General features: G+C 44.9%; 1 protein-coding gene across 7 annotated transcripts in view; it reads left to right on the top strand.

Moving 5' to 3' along the window:
* Window positions 1-19265, top strand: part of TRAF3 (TNF receptor associated factor 3) — a 131086-nt gene that overhangs the window by 36417 nt on the left and 75404 nt on the right. For 5 of the 7 annotated variants that reach the window (XM_026455236.1, XM_026455234.1, XM_026455233.1 and 2 more), the window contains exon 2: window positions 16550-16688. The exons of the other annotated variants lie outside the window; for them this stretch is intronic. The gene's annotated coding sequence lies outside the window, so the exon portion shown is untranslated. The remainder of the gene's footprint in view (window positions 1-16549; window positions 16689-19265) is intronic. 7 annotated transcript variants of the gene reach the window in all.

Genomic DNA, 19265 nt, shown 5'->3' with positions numbered 1-19265 from the left:
TTCTTTTCTTTCTTTCTCACTGTTGGCCAGGCTGTAGTGCAGTGGCACGATTGTGGCTCACTGTAGCCTTGACCTCTAGAGCTCCAGTGATCCTACTGCCTTAGCCTCCTGAGTAGCTAGGGCTACAGGCAATACCATTATGCTTGGTTAATTTTTTGAATTATTTTTTGTAGAGACAGAGTTTTACTCTTTTGCCCAAGCTGGTCTCAAACTCCTGAGCTCAAGCAGTTCTGCTTCAGCCTCCTGAAGTGTTGGGATTACAGATGTGAGCTACTGTTCCTAGCTTGAAGTCATTTCTAAAAAACCATTGCCTAATCCAGGGTCGTGAAGATTTACATCTTTCTTCTAAGGATTATATAGTTTTAGTTCTTTTCTGCTGTGATCATGTATGTATGTATTGGTTTTTTATTTTTATTTTTTTTAAGAGACTGGGTCTTGCTATATTGCCAGGCTGGAGTGCAGTGGTTATCCACAGGCATGATCATAGTGTACTGCAGCCTTGAACACGTGGGCTCAAGTGTTCTTTCTTCTTTAGCTTCCCAGGTAGTTAGGACTACAGTGCATACCACTGTGCCTGGCTTATCGTGTGATCTAGTTTGAGTTAATTTTTTTTTTTTTTTTTTTTTGGCATGGAGTGTTGCTCTGTCGCCCAGACTAGAGTACAGTGGCGCGATCTTGGCTCACTGCAGGCTCCACCTCCCGGGTTCACACCATTTTCCTGCCTCAGCCTCCCGAGTAGCTGGGACTACAGGCGCCCGCCACCTCGCCCGGCTAATTTTTTGTATTTTTAGTAGAGATGGGGTTTCACCGTGTTAGCCAAGATGGTCTCGATCTCCTGACCTCATGATCCGCCCGCCTCTGCCTCCCAAAGTACTGGGATTACAGGCATGAGCCACTGCGCCTGGCCTTGAGTTAATTTTTATGGTGTGAGATAGGGGTCCAGTTTCATTCTTTTACATGTGTATATTTACATTTTGTAGTTCATTTGTTGAAGGGACTATTTGTATTACTCTATTCTCATACTGCTATAAAGAAATATCCCAGACTGGGCAGTTTTTAAAGGAAAGAGGTTTAATTGATTCACAGTTCTACATGTCTGGGGAGGCCTCAGGAAACTTACAATCAAGGCAGATGGGGAGGCAGGCACGTCTTACATGGCAGCAGGCAAGAAAGAGTGTGTGTGAGTGCAGGAAAAACTGCCATTTATAAAACCATTAGATCCCGTCATAATTCACTCACTATCATGAGAACAGCATGGGAAAGCCACCCCTATAATCCAATCACTTCCCTCCCTTGACACATGGTGATTATAAGTCGAGATGAGATTTGGTTGGACACAGAGCCAAACTGTATTACTATCCTTTCTCCATTGCATAGTCTTGGTGCCCTTATCAAAAATGAGTTGACCATAAAAAAACACCTTTTGACCATAAATATAAGGGCTTATTTTTGGACTCTAAATTCTATTCTTTTTTTTTTTTTAAGAGACAGGGTCTCACTCTGTTTCCCAGGCAAGAGTGCAATGATGCCATCTCAGTTCACTGCAACCTCCGCCTCCTGGGCTCAGGCGATCCTCTCACCTTAGCTCCCCAAGTAGCTGGGACTACGGGTACATGCCACCACCCTTGGCTAATTTTTGTGTTTTTTGTAGAGATGGGGTTTCACCATTTTGGCCAGGCTGGTCTCAAACTCCTGAGCTCAAGCAGTCCACCCTTTTCACCCTCCCAAAGTGCTAGGATTACAAGCATTAGCTACCATACACTGATTATACAGGCCATAGTCTAGCCCCACACACCAGATTTTGAAGATGAAGTGTGGTGAAAAAAATGCAAAATATCCTGTTAATAATTTTTTATAATATTACATGTTGAAATGATAAAGTTTAATATTGCATTAAATAATACACAGTAAATTTTACTGACTTCTTTTTACTCTTTAAGTGAGGCTGCTAGGAGATGTAAAATTATTTTTGTGATTCTCATATTTCTGTTGGACCAGAGGTATTTTTTAATAGCATGACATTCTGTTATATGGTCAATTATATAATGATCATATGATTGTGTCAGTTTCTTGATTCGGTTCTCTGTTGTTGGACTCTTAGGTTGTTTCCAGTCTTTGTTTTCTACGGTGCTGTGATGTGTGACACTGTGGATGGGTGGTCATGCACTCCTGTGCCCGCTGTCGGGACGGAGCTCATAAGGGGGACCTGGGAAGCATTTGCTGCACTTCTGAATCTAGTGCATGCAGACTTTTGTGTTACTTGTTGAATGAGTTAATGAATACTTTATTTATTTATTTTTTGAGACAGGGTCTCTCTCTGTTGTACAGGTTGGGATGCAGTAGTAAGATCACGGCTCACTACAGCCTCAACTTCCTGGGCTCAAGCAGTCCCCCCACTTCAGACTTCTGAGTAGCTGGGCCCACAGGCACACACCATACTTGGCTAATATTTTAATTTTGTGTAGAGACAGAGTCTCCTTGTGTTGTCCAGACTGGGCTCAAACTCCTGGGCCCAAGCCATTCTCCCGCCTCAGCCTCCCAAAATGCTGGGATTATTGGTGTGAGCCACCGTGCGTGGCTGAATACTTTCATTTTAACCAACAATAAGGTTTTAAAATAAGGCTGTAAACAAATATTGATTGAGCCCCTCACAATGAGTCAGGTAGTTTCAAGGTGTGGGAACACAGTGGTGAATGAGTTCAAATTTGGGCCCTTTTGAAGGTCCAGGAGGGATAACTTGGGGGAGAGGTATAGTCAACAAACCAATACGTATGTCAGTTAATGCTAAATAGTTGTGTTAGGAAGGAAAACCAGACAGACTCTGGCTAGAGTCATGTAATGAGAGAACTATCCTAGGAGAGTCTCAGGGAAGGCCTTTTTGAGCAGGTAGCATTTGAGTAGGGACTGAAATAATCAAGAGGGAGGGAGCTGTGTTAAGATCTGGGAGAAGGGCATTTTAGGCGGGAGGATCAGGGTATACAAAGGCCTTGAAGTGGGAATATGCTTGGCATATCTGAGGAACAGCAGGGAGGACCTTGTGGGTAGAGCTTTGGTGAGAAGTGGTTGGATTTGGAATGTATCTTGAAGACGGAGCTGACCATCTTTGCTGATGGATTGGATGCGTGGCATGTGAGGAAGGGGGTCCTTTATGATCTAAGGAATTGGATGGTGCCATTTACTAAGCCAGGGATTGCCAGAGGCAGATCAGAGAGAAAGGGGGTACCAAGGGCCCAGTGTTGGACCTGTTAGGTTTGAGATGCCTTTTTGATGCTCAAGTGGAGATGTTGAGTTGGTTATTGGATATACAGGTCTGGGGGAATTACAGGGGAAGGGGTGCTGGAGATACATTTGAGAGTTATGAAAAGCTGTTTGGGCATCAAGCAGGATGGGTGAGACTTGACCACTGGATTTTGCAACTTGAAGGTCTTTGGGGACTTGGACAGGAGCGGTGTCAGGAGGCATTCATGACAGGCGGAAGCTTTCACGGGGTGTGGGGTGTGTGTGTTCACAGCTTCTTGAAAGAGTTTTCTTTGAAGTAGAATGATGGGGGAGTGGGGGTGCTGAGGACACATTAGCACTTACCTGTGCTCTGGAATGGAGGGTGTCCAGGAGGGAGGTTGACAGCGGAAGGACTAGGATCCAGTGCCAGAGTAGAGGGTGGACCTTGCTCGTGGGATCTGGAGGGAGGGCAGAGTAGACAGGCAGGCCTTCCTTTCAGCAGTGGAAGGAGGAGAAAATACCAGCTTGCTCCTTTCCAAAAGCTGAGAGTAAGGGTGACAAGGGGGACAGGGGTATTGTAGGTATGTTATGGAGCTAAATGTGAAGTTTGCTTGAATTTTGAATACAAAATGTAATACTTCATATCCATTGAGTTGCTTCAGAGTGCTTATCCTCAGGGTTCTCTCTCCTGTGCCTTTGGGGGTACTTTGGTGCAAAAGTTTGAGAAGCCACTTCATTATCGTAGTCTATTGTTAGGTTGTTAAATCTCACCCAAGTGAGTATTTAACCTTAAAGAGTTTCAGATTCACTTACCCATTTTGTTATCTATAATAGAGCTTTTGCAGCTGCTCCAAATACCCCTCCATTTGTGCATCTTAATAGTTGTTTGGCAATCACCTCATTCTGCACTGGGAAGGCTGGGGAGGGGTGGGGAGCTGTGGGGTGTCTGGAGGTAGTATGGAGAGCTCAAGATTCCCACCCTTTCAGAGATGAGGTGGTGGAGGCAGGCAGGGCCTACTAGGCTTCTGAAGCAGCACTCGCCAGGGACATTTTAGTGACCTTTTCCCCTGTGTTCTCAAAACACCTTTACAAATACACCGTTTGTCTTTAATTCTGGCAGGGTGGTTTGCGTGAGCTGGGGGTAGTGCTGTTAGCCAACCTTTCACAATATTTAACAATCAGTAGAGATGAAAAGCTGTTTGGCTTCTTTCCCATCGATCACATAGCCTGCTTTTTCTTTTTGTACAATTTTAGTATGATTAACCCTTCCACCCGCATTAAAGTTCTTCAGCCTTCTTAGTAGAAAGCTCTGTGAAGTTTGATTCCCCCATGGAAGTTACTTCATGGAGCGGAAGCGTTGGAGAAATCAGATCTTGCCTTTCTTCTTGTGGACAGATCAGGTGGCTGAGGCCTAGAGGGAGCTTGATTTGAGATGAGTAGTTCTTATGCCTGACTAGGTCAAGTAGCCACTTGCTTCCCTTCACACTTAATCAGATCCTCACTCTCTAACTGAAACTTTGTACCCTTTGACCAATACCTCTCCTTTCCCTGCTCCCCCGCCCCCAGCCTCCATAACCACTGTTCTACCCTTCACTTCTTCACCTTCTACTTTCTTAGATTCCACATATAAATACGACCATGTGGTATTCGTCACCCATTTCACTTAACATAATGCCCTCCAGGCTCATCTGTGGCCATGGATGATAATCATATATATTTCAAAGTTGCTACAGAGTAGATCTTAAATGTTTTCATCACAAAAAAAGTAACTTGAGGTGATGGATAGATTAACTAGTTTGAGTTAATCATTTCACAATGTATACATAGATGAAAACATCCCATTGTATCTTATAAATATATACAATTATTTTTGTCAATTAAAATTTTTAAAAATTACAAGAGGCTGAGGTGAGGTTACAGTGAGCTGTGATCATGGCACTGCACTCCAGCCTGGGTGATGGAGCAAGACTCTGTCTCTTAAAAAAAAAAAAAGTAAATTTAACAATTAATTAATTTAAAAAAATCCCAACTCTTCCATCACCCAAGCCCTGCATCCTTCTCCCTTCCCCCAAGACCCCTCCCCTGCCACTGTGCTCTGATTCCTAGAGCAGTGTGTCCCTGTCCTGCCACTCTTGCTGTGCCTGTGGCTGTCGCTGTGCCTTGGGTAGCTTCCCCGTTACTCCTCAGGGGCTTCCCTGGCCACCCTCTGCTTGGGCCTCTCGTGAGTGTTGCATCAGCACCTTTCCTGCCTTCACCCACCAGCCACAACTTATGTTTGCCGTGTGAGCCGGAGCACTTGTTTGTCACCTCACGGTCTTCCCCTCCGTGAGGGCAGGGACTGCAGTCTTGCTTTCATTCTTGCTTTCATACCGTCTCCCCAGCTGTGGGTGAGGTGTGTGCACATACGCTCAGCATGTTTGTAAAGTGAACACATGTATAAACTAGGCTTTGAATGCAGATTATTGTTCTCTCCTGGCCATTAAAGGTGCTTCTTCCTGCTGCCCATTTACATCTCAGGTGTTACCATCTCTGTCCAGTGCCTGCCTTGTTGTTGTCATCTAAGTCATGGGACCACACCTTTGTGACTCTCAGGGCCAGAGGGGTTTGGGAATATGGAATTTTTGAGATTTTTAGAACAGAAATAGTGAAAGTACCATATATTATAGAATATCCTAGGCAGCACCATATAATCAAGCACATTAAGATTTTTGCAGCAAAGTATATGAATATTCACACTAAGTGGGACAGTGAGACTATGAATAGCTTCCCATCAGATCAGGGCATACTGCCAAGTGAGTTATGAACATGCTTTCAGTTTTCAGAGAGCTTTTTGGATTTTCAAATTGCAGAGAAGGGATTATGGACCTGTCTTAGTGAGCATCTGCTTGTCACGCATTATGCAGCGTGCTGAGATACAAAGGAAGGAACCATCACGCCTGCCCTCCCGTGTAGGGGGTGGGTGGTCACCACACGCGGGTGATGAGCCCATGCTGGGAGGGCACTCCCGGCAGGTCCTGGTGTTCTCCCTGTCATCTCTCCCTTTCCTTTGAGAGCGTGCTCTACAGGTGCGGTTTCAGGTGAGCCACATGGGGGGCTGGCAGAAGGGGCACTGCATTGTGACACAGGGTCAAGTGTGTTCCTCCCAGAGTGTAGAGGTAACGGTTCTGGATCACCTGGATCCTGCCCTCGGGTCTGGCTGCCTGGGTCCAAGGAGGAAAGGGCCGACTCCAGATGATGCTGCAGACCAGAAGCACCGCCTTCACTTCCTAACCTTCTGCAGTTGGGCACCGGGGCCCCCTGTCTGCAGTCACACACTCTTCCCTCTTAGCTGGGCCTAGAGCTTTAAAGATTAACTACATTCGGCCGGGCGCGGTGGCTCAAGCCTGTAATCCCAGCACTTTGGGAGGCCGAGACGGGCGGATCACGAGGTCAGGAGATCGAGACCATCCTGGCTAACACGGTGAAACCCCGTCTCTACTAAAAATACACCTAGCCGGGCAAGGTGGCGGGCGCCTGTAGTCCCAGCTACTCGAGAGGCTGAGGCAGGTACCTTTACATTTTAAACATTTATTTGCTTTCTGAAATGGGACCAGCACATATACATACATACATACATACATACATATATTTTTTTTGACAGGGTCTTCTTGCTCTGTCACCCAGGCCAGAGTACAGTGGTGCAGTCACAGTGCACTGCAGCCTCAATCTCCTGGGCTCAAGTGATCCTGCTACTTCAGCCTCTTGAGTAGCTGGGGTTATAGGCACCCACTACCACACTTGGCTAAGTTTAAAAATTTTTTTTTGTAGAGATGGGGTCTCACTATGTTGACTAGGCTGGTCTTGAACTCCTGGGTTCAAGCAGATCCTCCTGGCTCAGCCTCCCAAAGTGCTGAGATTACAGGCATGAACCACCACACCCTCCTGGTACCTGCATTTTGAAAATGTTTCATTGCCAAGCCTGCAGGGACGTCTGCCCTTTTTTATTAGAAAATGAAGAGCTAATTCTGAAATATGCCTACTAAATATGCATATCTCAAGCACTTTGAAAGGATGTAGGGTGAAAAAGTCTGTTCCTGAAGCAAATATCACTGTGTGTTTGTTCCATTATTTCCAAAGTTTTTCTGTGGCCTTTGATAAGTTGTGTAGAATATATTCTCACCTGAAAATGTATATTAAAGATTGTTCTTTTAATTTAAAATGATTTGTCCAAGGTACTTGACTTAATGAGTCAAGGTTTAATGAGCCACGACACTATTAGTAACACCGTCTCAATCTTTCAGATTTTATGAAAGATTACAGTTTTCAGAAAGTTGAGAATCGTCTTTTGTAATGTATTTTAAGATAGTTAAGAATAGAGTTTATATAGTTAAGCTTAGGATTTGTATTGCAAAAACTCCCTTCAAGACGCATTTTGGGCCTTTATGAGCGAGTAATCATGACAGGACAGAGTGGCTTCACCCACAGTTTTGTGGTTAATATTTGCAAGTCGTTTGTTGAAAAGAGGCTCCCTGGTGTCTTTTATAATTACCCTTTTCTGGGGACCAACTTACAAGTAAAAAATATCTGGTGGTATTATCTTTGCTTCAGATGTATTATGTTTATGGAATTGGAAATGTTTGATTTCTTAGTGTGTGTGTGTATCAATGGATTATGTTGTTTAAAAATGTTTGCATCTGTATTGCATGTATAAACATGTCTGTTTCCAAGTGTGGCCTTTAAAACACTGAGGGTTTTGTGGCTGGGCGCAGTGGCTCGTGCCTGTAATCCCAGCACTTTGGGAGGCTGAGGCAGGCAGATCATGAGGTCGGGAGTTCGAGACCAGCCTGGCCAATATGATGAAACCCTGTCTCTACTAAATATATAAAAATCAGCCGGGTGTGGTGGTGTGTGCCTGTAATTCTAGCTATTCGGGAGGCTGAGGCAGAAGAATCGCTTGAACTCGGGAGGCAGAGGTTGCACTGAGCCGAGATTGTGCCACTACTGCACTCCAGCCTGGGCGACAGAGCGAGACTCCATCTCAAAATAAGATAAAATAAAATAAAATAAAAATACTGAGGGTTTTTTAAAAGGTCATAATAGAAACATTTTATGTGTTTTAATTGTTTAAATGTTTTCTTTTGGATTAAAAAAAACCTGAATGTAATCTGGGAAAATGTTAAATGGCTGCAACACTATAAGATTTTCCACAGAAATATGTTATTCACAGTGAAGCACAATGGGAAGACTCCATTAGCACTTTAGATGGTATCATAACTTTGGAAAAACCATTTCACCATGCGAGTATTTACAAAAACTGAAGCTGTCCCTGTCAGGTTTTGACAGAGCTTAGCTATATAGGTAGTAAGTGACGCAGTGCTAAAAGCAGTCTTAAATTACCTATGTCAATATGCAGATTTTTTCTATTTAGTATTTTAAGTATGAATTTACCAATCTGAGTAACTTGAAATGCAGTATCATAAAAAGAATCAGATCTACCAAACTGAAAATGTGTGCGTATCTAAAGTAGTTTCTTTTCTTGATTTTGGTTAAGTTAACAGAAGTATCTTCACATCTGTAATTTCTGGTAAGTTAATGAGAACACACTGAACTTTTGGGTCACAATAAATTTTCCCATTATGTAAAATATTTTACACACCGGTTGACTCATTGTGAATTGTGAGTCGACATGATTCTCTTCCTGCGGAAAATAGAAACACATGCTGGCCGGGCGCGGTGGTTCACGCCTGTAATCCCAGCACTTTGGGAGGCGAAGGTGGGCGGATCACCTGAGGTCAGGAGTTTGAGACCAGCCTGACCAACATGGAGAAACCCTGTCTCTACTAAAAATACAAAATTAGCCCAGCGTGGTGATGCATACCTGTAGTCCCAGCTCCTCAGGAGGCTGAGGCAGGAGAATTGCTTGAACCTGGGAGGCAGAGGTTGCAGTGAGCCGAGATCGCACCATTGCACTCCAGCCTGGGTAACAAGAGTGAAGCTCTATCTCAGAAAAAATAAAAATAAATAAAAACTAAAAGAAACACATGTTATTGTAATGACAGTTTGAGCCAATTACAGGATTGTGCTTATGTTACCACATTGACTGTAGGTCCTTTCTGTGAGTTGCGTTGTTGAAGAGTTTGAGGTAGACAGATGGCAGTGGGTGGGAATGAGTTGGGAGCTTTTGTTAGGTTTAGAGAATGTAGTCTTTCCACCATCATTTGGTTGTTTATTTTATGCATAGGCTTATTTTTGTTCTTGTGAGCATTATGTTGAGTTAATGTGTTTTCTTTGACCTCAAACCTTCTGAAATGTTTCTAGGTCTTAAAGATTCAGGTATTATTTATTTCATAGTAGACAGAATGACGTAAATGAATACTTTCTTGGGGGAGAGTGTTGATAAGTTTCATAGCAACACCTCTCCCTCATGATTAAAAGTGCTACCTTTGCACAAATATGTGATTTATATTTTACATTAAAATTAAGATCAACTTTTTTCTGGAGAAATTGTTGAACTTTTAGATTTGGGAGAGGGGGAGTTCCTACAGGAATTAGGAATTGTTTTGACTAGTGAGAAGCTTATTTAACATTTTTGGAAGGAGTACCCCAAAAGTAATGCATCTTTTGGCATAGTGGAAACTTGCAATAATGTTTTCTTGTTTTTTAATTGAGTGGGTGAGCTGCATCTCTGTTGGATGTTTGGCCTTTGACTTGATTGTGTCAGCTTTTAACAAATAACTTTATGGAAATCATCAGATTCCATACAATTACCTATTTAAAGTGTCCATGTCCGTGATGTTTGGTATATTCACAGAGTTGTGCAGCCTTTGCCTACTTTGGATGTTCTATAGAAATGCAGTTGACAGTATGTGTTTTCTGTGTGCAGCCTCTGTCATTCAGCACCATGTTTTCATTCATGTTGTGCATGTATGCATCGGTTGTTCCTTGTTAATGTCGAATATTATTCCATCGTGTGGATGGTCCACATTTTATGTATTCATTAGTCCATTAATAGGCATTGGGGTTGTTTCTACTTTTTGACTGTTGTGTGATAATGCTGCTGTGAACATTCATGTACAGGTTTTTGTGTGGACGTGTCATTTCTCTTGGGAATATACCTAGGCGTTTGTATCCGCTTTTGTTGTTTCTTTTACCTACAGTTCAGATTCCCATTTATGTTTGTACAGACACTTTGCTACTTGTAACTGGGGCTGGTTTGACCTTTGTTGCTGACCTAGTGACTTCTTGTGTCATGTTGAAAGCCCCTGAGACCCTCTGTTGCCTAGAGGAACAGGCAGAATTGCCGTCTCTTTCCTTCCTGAGACCAGATCACATCTGGTGGTCATGAAATGGTCTTATCAAATAAGTACCTGTTAGATTTTTGGTAAATAAGTATGTATCTAAGCCAAATAAATTTTGTGTGTATTTTATATTATTTCTCTTCTCTCTGCTTCCTGTTGGGTACATCCTTTGTTCTGTGGCCCCAGTGGCACCTCGAGTGAATATGAATGATATGTCTATGTTTTCCCTTCAGGCGGAATGCTGCTTACTTGGATTTTTTCTTGTTAATTTTGGTGACTGAGTTGCCTGTTTTTGAAGTGATAAATACCTTCGGATAGTAGGGTTGCTCTTTAGCATTTTAAGTGTCCAAATGAGACCTATTGGGATGTTTCCATAATTTGCATCAAATTCATGTAAATGCGCCTTAATGATATTAGCTAGTCTGCCTGAGCTAAATTACTAATTTCATTACTACTATTTAATAAAGGGGCAGGATTTGCCATGGTCATTCTAGTTAATGGTAAGAGCCCTGTAGGTCTCTCATCATATATCTAAGCTGAATTAAGCTTGGAAATATTACTGAGTGCCTTGTGGCTCTATTTGGTAACAGTCATGCCTTACATTTTGAGACAGCTTATACTTTTACACACCAGGAGACTCATTGTGAATTGTGAGTAGACATGATTCTCTTCCGGCAGTAAGGGAATGCATTCAGTCAGTTGAAAATCAACATTATGTGGTTTGCAGGATAGGTCTTACTCCTTTCTTAGACAAGGCATCTGGGATCCAGAAGGAGTGAGCGGTTGGTTAGGAGGAGTCAGTGCCAGAGGGAGGCAGCGTGCCCTTTCTGCTCTGCCCACGCTGTGAGGACACCGGGCCGTGCCTTCGCTAGGAGGAGGTCATGCCAAGTCCAAAGCGTCAGGCCGCTCACAGCCAAACAGCTTTGCGGGAGCACCCACTGGTGCACTTGGAAAGTGATTTATCCTGTGAAAGCCTCGCTGCCACCTCAGCTGTAAATTGGAGACAGTAGGAAGCCATCTCCACAGGCCTGCGGGGACCTGGCACCTGGCACTGAGCCCTGCTGCCCTGGGTCAGATGGTCGCATTGGGAAGCAGTTGGAAGGGTCCTGTGGTGTGCTCCTTCTTGGACCTTCTGCCACCCCCTGGAGGCAGCTTGAGCCCCTACCCATCTCTCCCCCTCAGTGCACACTCCCTTCAGCCCTGGGCCAGCTGTGGGGCCCTCCTCTGCAGGTGCTGGCTGTTCCAGGAGGCACAAGGGTGTGGGTGTGGGACCTGCTCACTGCTCGAGATCCCCCAGGGAGAGCCCGCTCAGGCTGCACACGGGCTTCTGGCCGCATGGGTCAGCGTCACAGGACGGACAGGTCAGTGGGGGAAGAGTCCTCCTGCAGTGCTGCTGCCACTGGAGGCTGGTGAGAGTGGCGCTGCCATAGAGAACAAGCCTCGATCCCTGACTTGAAAGGCAGAGTTCTTCTGGAACTTCTGCGAGGAGCGCCCAGAGTGGCACCTAAATACGTTAGAAGCGCTTGATGAAAGTTCCTCTGAGGCTTTTAAACTGCTCGAGTGAGTCTCTCTGAAGCACGGTGATGGCAGAAGGAGAGCACCTCGCGCTGCCTCTTGGTGCCTTCTGGCCTCATCTCCCGTGGGCCGCAGGTGTTCCCTGTCAGGATCTGTGCGGAGGCGTGTCTGCTGTGGCCGAATGTGCTCATTCATTCATCTCTCACAGTGAGAGGGAGGGATGGGGGAGGAAGACTGCCTATTTCCTTAAAAGTTTTTCTGTAACTCGAATCCCTCCCACCCCCATGCGGCAACACCATCTTTTCCAGCTGGTGTCAGTGAGCTCTGTTTTGGGTACCTACAAAAGCAGAAGGGGAGGTTAGGATGTGGCTGGAGGATGCTGGTTCCTGGGTGTAAATCCTGGCTCTTGCGCTTGAACTGACTGTGCCTCAGCGTCCTCGTCTGTTCGGTGGAGCCGCCTCAGAGAGGAACAAGTGAGTTGTGCGTGTGGAGCAGGTGGCTGACAAGTGGCGAGTCCTCCAGGAATGCGGCAGCAGAAGGAACACGTTGAGCACCGCAGCTACAACCCTGACCTCCACTGCAGGACTTCTGTGCGGGGGCAGCTGCAGAGCCACCACTTCAGGACAGCATGGGAGCTGCTGGAGGTTGGGGGAGCTCAGGGAAAGGGCCTTGCTGCCAGGGGTGGGAAGGGAGTCAGTGAAGACGTCCTGGAGGGGAAGATTCCAGAGCCTGAGATGTGAAATAGAGTTAGGTAGCCAGAGACAAGGCAAAGAAGGACCATTTTCATCAGAGAACAGCATGACACTGGCAGAGGTCTGACATGTCATTTCCTGTTACTAGAACTGGGGAGTGACCAGTAGATTCTTTAATTTGTTTATTCTTTTGTTCATTCCTTCACCTCACACCTGTTCAGGGTCCAGTGGGTCTCTGGACATAGGGTGGAAGGAAACCTGAACAGAGGCCGCTTGGACTGTCACCTCCGTCGGGTGCCAGGGCTGCCAGAGGACAGCTGTTACTTATGGGTGGCGGTGTGGTGAGGTGGCACAATACAGAGCTGCCCCGCTGTGTCCATGCCCTGGCGCCTCCCCGCGGTCACCATGTGCCTTGGGCAAATGTAGGCCTCAAGTCCCAGACACAGGCTTCTGTCAGTGGTGGTGGTGGTGGCTGTACCTGCTCCAGGCTGCTGTGCGGGAGGGACGGGCTCCGGCCACAGACATACGCCCTTGCAGAGGACCTCCCGCACCTGCTGAGGATTGTGTACAGCCATCTGGAGGGTGTTCTCCCTTGGCCCTCCCTGTAGTCCGGCTGAGTCCACATCCTTCACCTCTTTTTAACTCTTCCTTTCTTACAGAACCTTGACCTGGAGCTGCAGTCAGGCTCGCGTTCTGCCTCCTGTGCAGTTCCAGCCGTCCTCCACCATGCATGATGGTGTGTTTTCCGTTTTTCTTCCTCCCAGAGCACCCGCACCCACCCTGACGGTGGTTCCCCATGGTCAGATTGAGTATCCCTTATCTGAAATGCTTGGGACTAGAAGTGTTTCAGATTCTGATCTTTTTGGATTTTGGAATGTTTGAATATGCATAATTAGATATCTTGGGGATGAGACTTAAGTGGAAACACAAAATTCTTTTCATATACACCTTATACACCTAGCCTGAAGGTAATTTTATGCAATATTTTAAATATTTTGTGCATGAAACAGAGTTTTGACTGTGACCCGTCACATGAGGTCCATTGGGGAATTTTCCTCCTGTGGTGGTAAAAGTTTCAGATTTTGGAGCAGTTTGGATTTTTGGATTAGGGATGCTCCACTTGAATATCCTTTTATATACAGCACATGGTCAGTGCTCACTAAATGTATTGCATGAATGAATGAAAACCAAAGGTCAGTTTACTAAGCGTGCTACTATTTCAGAAACCTCTTTTTCCGAATTTGATTATATGGTCAATGGTTTAATGTTTCAAGTGCTCTGACCACGTAATGGTTATTACCACACTGTGAAGGTAGCTGGGTGTTCAGTGATTGCTGCCCCCAGAGGACCTGGAAGTGCTTGCTGTACTTGCGTTTTCTGGAATGGAAATCATGGCTTATTCCCAGGAGCCCCTCAGCGGGGGCTTTGAGTCTGGTGCTAAGCAGCAGATGTGCAGATTCCCGCAGGGCGTACCTGAGCCCCGAGAGGGGGCATCGTAGCGCACAGCACACTCATTTCCGCATTCCTACCCCGCACAGCCAGTTGTCACAGCCATCCTCCAGTAAAAACCACAAACCAGTCAACCTCTGGGAAACAGGTAGGAAATCTAGAAAAAGCCTCAGGTGTTCACAGCATTGTTTAAAGATTCTTTAAAAATCTTTGTGATTGGAAAGACTGCTTCCTGTGCCAGAGAGTCTCTCCAGCGCTTTTGCTTCTGAGGTTGGTAGCTTTCAGAAAGACTGCAATGCAGCGGTTACCAAAGTCCTTGTTAATATGGAAACAACCCGTGTTGAAGCCTTTTGCTCCCCTTCATAACTGCTGACTGTTGCCTGCAGTCAGAAGGAGGAGATAATGAAGGTAATACTCCTCCGGACCTGGCAGTTTAGTGATTAGAACGGACGCGATTCTGTGAATGCTGTGGCTGGCACAGGCATGTCCTGCAGCAGCTCTGTCAAGTTACTGATGCAGTGGGCTTCCTGGGAACGTGAAGCTGAAGATGTCTTTGCAGTTTGTGCACGATAATTTTATTTTCATCTCTGTGTTCAGATGGTGGATTGTAAGAAGGTAAGGGACTTTACAAATCATGCATATGTGTATTTTAAATGTTTATGAATATCCCTAGTCAAGGTAAAGAATTATGATTGAATAGACCTCTTTTGAACCTAAGAAATAAAACTTTATTTCTTGTTAATGACAGTTTTGACATTTGAAGAGTTATCTTAGTCTTGACAGATGCCCTATAAGTGAATTATTGAAGATGTTCTTTGAAGAGATCTGCTTTTTCTTCGATTTGCTAAACATAGTTGAATTTCAGAGATGTAGATACGGATGGAATATATTTGTTTCTTTAACTTAAGCAATGACAGTTACATTAATCTGGATGGAACTTTTCATCTTAAAAAATCTCAACCACTGGCTGTAGATGATGAATTCTAATCTCCTTAGTTCTTATTTTGCCTTTAGAAGAGCATTTTCAGATGTGTGGAGCTCTGTGCTTATCCATGGGGTGAGCTGGGTGCTACCTCCAGCTGCTGCTCTTCGTTTATCTTAGAGGGAGGCCAAGAGTCAGAGCTGAGATTTATTTTGCAATGAATTAGTGGCCCCAAACGGTATTAAATGCATTATGGGTGGTAATTTATATGTCCAGTGCCAAGAAATATAATGTTAGGGTTACCATGGCAACTGCTTGCATTCTGAGAAGCTCGTGAATGGGTTCTGAACCTTCTGGCGTTGGAAGTGAGCTTTTCCAGCTGAGAGCCTGCATTCGTGATTAGTGTAAATAAATTCAGCTTTCCATATGAAGCACATCCTTTCTCTTCGCTTACCAGAGTAGTCCATTGAGCTCAGTTCTTTCTCTGGTGACATCTGCCTTGGTCTCTTGGTTCCTGGCAACAGACTATGGCTGAGACATAGTTTTCAACTTCAGGCTGAGGAACTAGCGTGTGTGTGTGTGTGTGTGTGTGTGTGTGTGTGTGTGTGTATGTGTGTGAGATGGCCTACTACCTCAGTCTGTGGGCTGCGTAGAATGGGGCTGGCTCATCCGTGCCTCCTGAGAGCTGGCAATGCATGATGTCTCCAAAAGCACAGTTGCAGCCGCGTGTGCTGGTGGGCCCCTGGCACAGCTTTCTATCCATCTGAAGGGCTTGTTTCCAGTAACATTTGCTAGGACTCTTCCTGGGAGGCAGCCCTGCCTGTTTCCAGGATATCATGGGGATTGGTTTTGGGGAGGGAGGCCCAAGTTAGAAAGACCCATGTTTTAAATGTCAAGCTTGTGAAAATAATAAATGAGGGCCTATTGTCTTCATTGCCGAAGGTCTGTTTGCTGTTTATTAGAAATATATGTAGCATAGGCCAGGGATGGTGGCTCGCGCCTGTAATCCCAGCACTTTGGGAGACGAAGGCAGGAGGATCGCTTGAGCCCAGGAATCTAAGACCAGCCTGGGCAAAATAGCGAGACCTCATCTCTGCAGAAAGATAAAATAAAATAAATAAATAGATGAAGAAAACTAGTTTCCCTTGTGCATTTAAAACAATGTTGACATTATTTTAAATGATTGCCGGGGACTGAAATGTCTCTGTGTGATTTCAGGGGCCTGAGGTCGGAAGGTCGGAGCCTGGTGGTTGCTGCCGAGGCGGCAGCTCCTAGAGGGCCTGGCCAGACACTGGGAGAATGTTTTCATGCTCTGTAGAATTCATTCTATTTGTTAATAAACATTGAGATTATAGAATTTAAATGATGAACTTGAGGATAGACTGGCCTTCAGGCACACAGTGGGCATGTTGCTGTGGCTCACCTGTAGGCCTCAGTTAAGAAGCTTTGTCTAATCCAGTCCCTTTATTTTACAGATGAGGAAAATGAGGCCCAAAGAAGTGATGCCACTTGGTTAAGGTCCCAGTGCAGGTCAGAATCAGATCTAGGATCAGAAACCTGGCTCCTGGCTCCTGGCTCTCTACTCTTCTAAGGATCGCTGTCCTGACAGAAGAGGTTTGCTCTCAGTTAATTGTTGTTGTTGTTCGTTCTTTTGCTTTCCTTTTGTCAGAAAGAGGCCTGTAATAACAATGGACATCTAATGTAGACTCTGTAATTTTAGAATTTTAAAAATTCTTGTCTTCCCTTCCTCTGGTTATTTATAGAATTTCTGCTTAATGTGCTGGAGTCACCCACAGGAGGGGCAAAGGGCGTGACCTCTGCCCTTAATGCTGTGTGCTGTGATGAGAGATGGGTGCATAGCTGAGCCTGCAAACTGGAATGTTGAGATGAATTCTGGCTTGACACCTACATTTCTGCTAGTCGGTGGTATTCTGTGTTCTCACAGAGAAGCTGCAGCGCCCAGCAGTTACCCAGGGGTGAATCTGAATCACCAGCTATTAAATCAAGGTCATGATACTGTATTTACTAAGGCAGGACAACATCGTAATTTAGGCTCAACTTACAAGTTGCAACTTATTACAAGTAATAAGAGGTTCGGCTTACAAGGGTTGAAATACAGATTGATTTTTTTAGCCAGGTTCCATTGAACCCTGGTTTTTAATTTTCCAATCTTGAAAGAAGACTGAGATTTTACTGTATAACTCACTCAGGGTGACATTGTGTTTTCCTAAGTGTTCTCAGTGATTTCTCCCATTCTCCCTATTCTTCTCACATGGGACTTTGACAGAGAGGTGCGCCTGGACTGGATGTGTGGCCTCCCTCACCCAGCAGTATGGCACAATGGTGCTATATGACTTCTGAGTTACGTCCTTAAAAGGGTGCAGTTTTTGCCTGGATGTTCTTTTTGGGGTACTTGTTTGCCATCCATATGGTGAGGAAACCCATCTCACCCACACAGGAGGACCACACAGTGAGCAGGGCATTGACATAACAAGATGACTTCTGTTTTCTGAGTAACTTCCACCACAGTGGTGAAACTGTGTCCCCAAGCTCAGCAGGCAGAGGTAAAACATTTTTCAAAGAAAAGGATAAGATAGGCTCCTGGTTTACCACACGATGAAGAGAGGCCTCTGGCTCTTCCAAACTGTTGCTGATAGAGCGTGGAGTGCTGGGATTTCGGTCAGGCCAGGTCCTGCGACCTCACTGTCCAGCTCTCCCGAGTGTTCCTGGCCTGCCCTGCTCTCTGCCCAGTGCTGCCTGCTGCCCTTACATGGGGTAACCTTCTGTCTCCCAGCCCCAGCCATGGGTCCCATTGCCCAGAATGCAAGAGCCTTTCTTGGCTTAGAACTTTAACTCAAAACCCTCAGTTCTTAGAGGGTTTGTTTTCTTTTTTTTTTTGGCCTGGGATTTTGAGAATATCCAACAGTGCTGGGCAGTTTTATCATTCATAATCATGGGTAGTTTGTTTTATTACAACTTGCAGCTTCATATCTTAAAACAAATTCATTTCTTGCTTTCAGATTTGCTTATCTAAAAGTTTTGTTCATAATAGTAACTTAGCACAAAGCTTCTAATACATGAGTTGAAGAAAAGCATCTCCTGTATCACCTTTAATAAGGATAATTTTGAAGTGTAATTTAATGCCTGGAAGCCAATTGGTACTGAGATTTAATTTTGTACTTGGAAAAGAAGTGTGAGAAGAAAAGTATCCTTTTTTCCTTAAATTTATTTTTCTTAGTTGACATACAAAATTGTATATATATTTATCATGTAAAACATGATATTTTGAAGTATATATATTATGGAATGGTTAAGTCTAGCAAATTAGCAAGTGTAAAGATAAACTCACAGTTATCCTTTTTTGTGGTGAGAATACTTTATATCGATTTTCTTTCTTTCTTTTTTTTTTTTTTTTTTTGAGACATAGTCTTGCTCTGTCGCCCAGGCTGGAGTGCAGTGGCGGGATCTCCACTCACTGCAAGCTCTGCTTCCCGAGTTCACACCATTCTCTTGCCTCAGCCTCCCGTGTAGCTGGGACTACAGGTGCCCGCCACCGTGCCCGGCTAATTTTTTTTTAATGTATTTTTAGTAGAGACGAGGTTTCACCGTGTTAGCCAGGATGGTCTCAATCTCCTGACCTCGTGATCCACCCGTCTCAGCCTCCCAAAGTGCTGGGATTACAGGCGTGAGCCACCGCACCTGGCTCGATTTTCTTTTTTTAAACATAAAATCTTTCAGCAAAGACATCTATTTTCTCAGCATTTTTCAAGAAGAAAAGTATCTTTTTAACAAATACATTTTCTAAGCCCTGCTGGTCTGCAACCCACTCCATTCAGTTAATATTTATCAAGCACTGACCAGGCGCAGTGGCTCACACCTATAATCCCAGCACTTCGGGAAGCTGAGGCAGGTGGATCACCTGAGGTTAGGAGTTCGAGACCAGCCTGGTCAACATGGTGAAACCCCGTCTCTACTAAAAATACAAATATGAGCCGGGCATGGTGGCAGGCCCCTGTAATCCCAGCTACTCGGGAGTCCGAGGCAGCAGAATTGCTTGAACCCGGGAGGTGGAGGTTGCAGTGAGCCAAGATTGTGCCATTGCATTTCAGCCTGGGCAACAAGAGTGAAACTCCTTCCCCCCACCAAAAAAACATGTATTTATCAAGCACTACCTATGCATACACCCTCTCT

The sequence above is a fragment of the Piliocolobus tephrosceles genome, chromosome 6 (genome assembly GCF_002776525.5).
Source record: "Piliocolobus tephrosceles isolate RC106 chromosome 6, ASM277652v3, whole genome shotgun sequence".
In the NCBI taxonomy this organism is placed as follows: domain Eukaryota; kingdom Metazoa; phylum Chordata; class Mammalia; order Primates; family Cercopithecidae; genus Piliocolobus; species Piliocolobus tephrosceles.
Note: the sequence above shows the minus strand (reverse complement) of the source record. Positions and strands in the feature narration are given on the sequence as shown.